Here is a 6,694-nt window from a genome sequence, read left to right as displayed (position 1 = left end):
GGTGGGTAAAAGGATTAGGTTGCTTTGCGCTCGACTGCTTTAAATAGATATTTAATTTCCATTATTTTAGGCCGCATATAATCGCCAGCCTACGCTTTAACACCGTTGTGCTGTAACTTCTGCGCATCTTTTATTATTAAAAATCACAAATTGCCTCTAACGGTTATGCGCTGCATCTCAGCAGGTTTCTTTTTTATTGCTATTAAGTTGTAGGCAACGTATTTGCCAGTTACGTACCTCTTACTTCTGGCAGCAAGTCGTCTGCGGCCTGTGGCGACGTCTAGCAGTTTTAATGAATACAAATTATTATCACGTGGCTGCCAGCTTCATTATTATTTTATGTCTACATTTTTTTTCCTCTACTATTAAATATTTTTCTTAAAGATTTTTTCACTTGTGTGCGTAGCTGAGTTAAGGACATGGCTAAATGGTGTACATAACTACACGCAATCAAGCAAAGCTAGCACTTTTCTAATTCAATTCCATTTTGTTGTTGTAGCGGCAGCGAATATTCGCGAAATATTGTAGTTTTTTTATTTAGTTATTTTAGTAGTCGGGTAAAATTCGGGTCCGTTCCGGTGAATACGGCCAAAGCTTTCATTGAAACCTACAAAACCGCAGCTTTCGCAAGTGGTGAAGATCTTAGGCCATCAATGGATGTCGGATTTTTCGACACTCGTTTAAAATACTTTTTAAAGCCATATCTGCTCAGTTATAAGCTCTCCATTTCCACAAAACTGTGAAAAAAACTCGAGAGAAAAATCTTGTGGAGCTTAAATATGGGCTACCTCCATTGTATTGCGAAAAGCGGTTGTGTTTATAGGGGTTAGCCAGATTCTATATAAGTTAAAATAAGTGGTTCTTTGTTAAGTTGGTAGCACTGTCCTTAATTACTATGCCAAAAATGAGCGCGATCTGTCAACCAGTTTGTTTGCAGCAGCTGTTGAAATCAATTGATCTCAGTAGTGTTTTGCGATTTTTACAATGGCAAAAAATATTGAAGAAATAATTTGCATTAAGTCTTGTGTTTCGAACCAAATTTCGTGTGCGAAATCATTGCGAATGTTAGAAAAGGCTACGACTGGTACAAAGCCTTTAAGCTAATTCGAGAAACCGTCGAGGACATGTCTCGTTCCGGTCGTCCTTCGACGTCTACCACTGACGTTTATATCAAAAAAGTGAAGGCAATCGTGATCGAAAATCGTAATGCGCGTGTTAGCGAGATAGCACGTAAGCTAAACATCGGGTGAAGGGAAAAGGAAAAGGGGTTGGTGCCAGCGCTTGGTAAAAAAGGCAGAACTGAAGTCCTTTATAAAGAATAGTTGTGAGAATTCGCAGATTTGATACCGAACGGTTAACATTTTTTTGTTCTGTAAAGTCTAGTAAGTTTGGGCTGTGTGTGAAGTAGATGCAAAAGACTTCCACTATTAATGCCTATAAGTTCTGTTGGTCAAGGTCAGCTGCTTTTGGGAGGAACCAAAAGTAACTATAAATGTCCTGAATACCAAGGGCTTAAGTCCCATCTAACATCAAACCTCTTTTTGCTTTCATCGTTTATAATCAGCCTCTAAGAAGTAAGCAAAAGACTATCCGCGGATCTGCTGCGTCAAAATTTTCAAGAAAAGCTTGCAAAAAAAGCCACAAAATTATAAATAAGTAAATTATATAAGTCAAGAACATACAAAGTCTTATTATTATCAATTAGACCGGGTTTGGTTGTAGTGTAGCCTAAACATCTAATGGGCGTTTACCGTATTAAACCTTAATCTCATTTGCATTTTAAGTCTATATTTACGCTGATCTCACAGCACAGTTGCGTCTTTAGATATTTCTCGAATAAATTTCAGGGCCACTGTAAGGCGCGTAAAACCTTTTACGGCACTTTCGCTTCGATATTGTTGCTGTTGTTGTGGAGTCATTTAATAAAGCGTATAATTTACACGCCGCGTTTAATGCGATTTTGATGATTCCATCATGTCATATTACAGGCGAAAATTACATCAATACACACACAATAACAACAACAACAAAAGTAGCTACAACAAACAATAGCAACAAAAGCAACAGCCATTGCACAAACAACAAATTAAATGCCTCGCATTTACAGCGCAAAAGTCAACAAAATTTACAAAGCAACAAAAACAACAACATGTAATGCAAACAACAAATAAAGCTGTTAAATTTCCCAAGGGGGCGTCAAACACCGAGTCATACTTAGCGCTGCCAACAAGTCGTCGCTTTGTATGCGGCTATTTAACGCCTTAAATGATGAACTTTACACCCGTCGAGGCGCAACGAATGCGGCTGGGGTGGCGCTGGTGTGGTGGTGGGTGTTGTTGGTGGTGGCATGTGTGCGCTTGGCTGTTGACACTGCAACAGTTAAAAAGCCAATCTTTCTTTGCTCCAACAAACATTGTTCTTGTGGTTATTGCTGCTGTTGTTGTAGTTATTGTAGTTGTTGTTTTTGTGAAAAACTCATAAACACTTTTCGTGCAGAAATTGAAATCTGGCGTTTATGCACTTTTTTGTTGTGAGATCTAAAGCGGCGCCAGTGGGTGGTCGCACGAACGGACAGCCGAAAAGTCGTACACACGAATGGACTTACAAGCATTTTGATGCTGCAGACACGTGCATCTTTTTGCGAGGGTGCTGTGGCGTGACCCCTCAACCGCTTCGCTGCTGGCGCAAACACATTTAAGCATTCATGAGCGTATGCCACACGTCCGACGGCTGTCAACACGGTGACATTTATATAAGACACACCGACACACAAACACGCGAAGAGCTCTTTGCACTTGGAAGCACATATTGTATGCGCAAAAGCACGCTGTTGGCAACTGTGACGCGTTGAAGTTAGCCAAAAAATCAACTATCTTCCAACGAATGATGTTCTGCGAGCTACTGTGCGACTGCGGGATCTTTTTACCTAGAGTAGAACGCAGGAGATCTATTGAACCCTGGACAAAGTTCATCTTGCCACAATCGTATGATTCCAATAGGTATTCACGTGGTAAGGCTCCCGCACGCTAGTTGTCAAAGTTGTATGCAGGAGCTGGAAACATCCAGGCACTTTCTCCAACATTGTGCAGCCTTTGCAAGACTGAGGCTGAAACAACGTGATAGTCTTACCTTCGGCGAATCAAAAGACATAGTGGAAACTTAATGCCGTCTCAACAAATTTGTGATAGGCTCAAAGCGCTTTGTCGATTTGTAAGAGTCTTATGGTTCAGCATATAGCAGTTTTTGGGTATCACAACGGATCGCCGTTCTAAACTGTCCAAGTGAGAACTCTTTAAAATCAACCTCTTAATCTAACTTAACCTAACTTATGCTGCTGTGAAGTGTATTATTGCTACGGATCTCTTAGCCTAACCTATGCACATACGGAAGGTGATATCGAACTTAACATTTTTTTTTTATTTTGGTTAGTTTTGCTTAATTAAATTATTTAATATTTATTTCTATTATTTCTATTTATTTATTTATATTTATTTTCTTTATCTAATTTCAATATTTGCTTATGATTTTTTACTATATTCTACTTCACCCGCTTTAGTTGTGCAGTTTTCTTATCTAATCAAAATTCGTTGAGATTTGCTGTCCTCTTGTACTTCTCCTATGAGGTTTTCGCATAAGCGTTGGGTAAAATTAATTAAATTTATTCATACATATTTTATTTTATTTTATTTAAATATATTTATTTTCATCTTACTTCAGTTAATATTATCTAGTTTACATTTTAAACGCAGCTTAAATAAATTAAACCGTCTGGTAACTGCCTAAGCTGTCCTCGATCGACACTACCACTTGGCAGCACTGCACTTTGACATGTTAATAAAAGTGTTACTGTTGAATGCCGTTAAGTGAAAAATTGAATTGAAATTTTAAAAAATCTGCAATTTCAGCACAGCGAAGCTAAATTTCTATGTAAGTACATAAGTACTCACAGGCATACATTCCATTCATATACATACATATACAAGTATAATATATGTAGTTTATGAGTGCGTTGGAAGTGTGTGCATAAACAAACCACAAAATCTGTACATAAACGCTAGCTTATCGTGGCTGCCGCGTGCGTTCGCGCCCGTGTTTGTGCTTTACATAAAAATACAAGTTACAAATGACCCAGATCTCGTTGTTCCGATAATAATTTGATACACCTAAATATGTATTTAATAAATAACCAGCCAACGAAGCTATTAAACGGGAGTAATCGATGCACTGAGCATATTGCGAGATGCTAATCCCTTTATGAGCGCGTCGCACACCCCATTCGGCAAGCAGTCAAGCATCACCATTCACCCGCCGGTATAACCAAGCACCGAGTGGCGTAGCTCATTATTTGTTTATGATTTATGCGCACATTTATGGATGGTGTGCAAGGTGAAAGTGGTGGGAGTGCTGGTAGTGGCATGTGGATTGTGTGAATTTGACCAGCTCTACGAATATACGAGTTTTTTTCGTGTTGCTGGCGTCTTCCATGCATATGCTTTTTGGATAAATTCTACCGTTTCTTATATAAACATTGGCGTCGCAAAGTGGCCAGGCATGTCCAAATGCTTATGGCACTTTTATTTAACACGCGTGTTTGTCCTTTACGTTTTGTGCATTTAAGCAGAAACTATAGATAAATGTTTTTATGGCTGAGCAATATCAGATCGCTGTAGAAATCACTGCATGGAGTAGCCCGAGGTGAGTGGGTTTGCGGTGATTTTGGTAGTATGTGAAGTTGGCTTCTTCAGAGTAGTGGGGTGCAAGCATACAAGTTAGCCTTTACTGCACTAGAATTTGCACTTCATTGCTAAGTAAATTAATTCTTGACATTTTTATGATTTATATTAAATGCTTCGAACATACGCTGGTCAATATTGGTCAAGTGTGCGGGCATGCGTCAGCAGAAATTGAGATTTTCCTAAATGAACTTCAGCTGACCGCAATGAGAAGGCAGTTTGCATGAACACTTCTTACACTGGGAAGCGGTAATGGTGCGGCCATCGATAATTTTTGAGAAATGACTTCCCGACTAATGGATTTCTATTAGCGCGTATGCAAAGTGGTGGGAAAATGCCATCAAATATTCAATTGAAGCTCTACTTTGTAAATTAAAACAGTGAAGAACAGTTGCTTACTCTTCTCGTATTCTTGGAGTAGAAAACTAATATTCAAAAGTTTGTTGACAGAGTTTCAAATGCGAAATTTCGTAGCATTAAAGCAGTAGTAAACACGAATATCAACTGTTGGCGCTCAACAAAAGTAGTAATAACTCAAACTCCGACCAGAAAAATTATAACCATTTTAAAGTATGGGCTTCTTCGACGCAGCGCGTGCTTTTGGCGACTCATCAAAGGGCACTCCTAGTAACAACTAATGGCTTGTAAAAAATACTTGTCAAACGCGAGCAAACACACTCGATTGCCGAGATACGTAATATTTCCGGCTAAAAGTTCAAGTTGCTGTTGTATCACTAAGAACCAAGCCATTCACCATTGTAGGAAATTAAATAAGAAACAAGTAAGGAAGCGCTTAGTTCGGGTGTAACCAAACAATGGACCTTTTATTTAAATTTTTCCGAGGTCAATGAACTCTTGTTGTCTTGTTTACATTTGCGGTCATTGAACCTTTTGTTTAAATTTTTTGGGTTAATGACCCATTTGTTTACATTATGAGGACAATGAACCTTTTGTTTACATTTTGCCAAGGTCAATGAACCCTTTGCTTACATTTTATTAGGTCAATGACTTTTTTGTTTACATTTAGCAAAGTTCACAACCATTGTTTACATTTAGCCAAGACAACAACCGTTGTTTACATTTGCGGTCATTGAACCTTTTGTTTACATTTTTTGGGTTAATGACCCATTTGTTTACATTATGAGGACAATGAACCTTTTGTTTACATTTTGCCAAGGTCAATGAACCCTTTGTTTACATTTTATTAGGTCAATGACCCTTTTGTTTATATTTAGCAAAGTCCACAACCATTGTTTACAGCCAAGACAACAACCTTTGTTTACATTTGCGGTCATTGAACCTTTTGTTTACATTTTTTGGCTTAATGACGCAGTTGTTTACATTATGAGGACAATGAACCTTTTGTTTACATTTTGCCAAGGTCAATGAACCCTTTGTTTACATTTTATTAGGTCAATGACCCTTTTGTTTACATTTAGCAAAGTCCACAACCATTGTTTACATTTAGCCAAGACAACAACCTTTGTTTACATTTGCGGTCATTGAACGTTTTGTTTACATTTTTTGGGTTAATGACCCATTTGTTTACATTATAAGGACAATGAACCTTTTGTTTACATTTTGCCAAGGTCAATGAACCCTTTGTTTACATTTCATTAGGTCAATGACCCTTTTGTTTACATTTAGCAAAGTCCACAACCATTGTTTACATTTAGCCAAGACAACAACCTTTGTTTACATTTGCGGTCATTGAACCTTTTGTTTACATTTTTTGGCTTAATGACGCAGTTGTTTACATTATGAGGACAATGAACCTTTTGTTTACATTTTGCCAAGGTGAATGAACCCTTTGTTTACATTTTATTAGGTCAATGACCCTTTTGTTTACATTTAGCAAAGTCCAAAACCATTGTTTACATTTAGCCAAGACAACAACCTTTGTTTACATTTGCGGTCATTGAACGTTTTGTTTACATTTTTTGGGTTAATGACCCATTTGT

The 6,694-nt window shown here is 37.9% G+C and overlaps 1 long non-coding RNA gene across 1 annotated transcript in view; it reads left to right on the top strand.

Moving 5' to 3' along the window:
* The first annotated feature begins 3,836 nt into the window (after positions 1-3,836).
* LOC118680296 (uncharacterized) overlaps positions 3,837-6,694 on the top strand; it is a 93,524-nt gene continuing 90,666 nt past the window's right edge. The window contains exon 1 of the long non-coding RNA XR_004975805.2: positions 3,837-3,927. This is a non-coding gene — a long non-coding RNA (uncharacterized lncRNA). The remainder of the gene's footprint in view (positions 3,928-6,694) is intronic.

Source organism: Bactrocera oleae, chromosome 5, assembly GCF_042242935.1.
Source record: "Bactrocera oleae isolate idBacOlea1 chromosome 5, idBacOlea1, whole genome shotgun sequence".
Taxonomy (NCBI): domain Eukaryota; kingdom Metazoa; phylum Arthropoda; class Insecta; order Diptera; family Tephritidae; genus Bactrocera; species Bactrocera oleae.
Note: the sequence above shows the minus strand (reverse complement) of the source record. Positions and strands in the feature narration are given on the sequence as shown.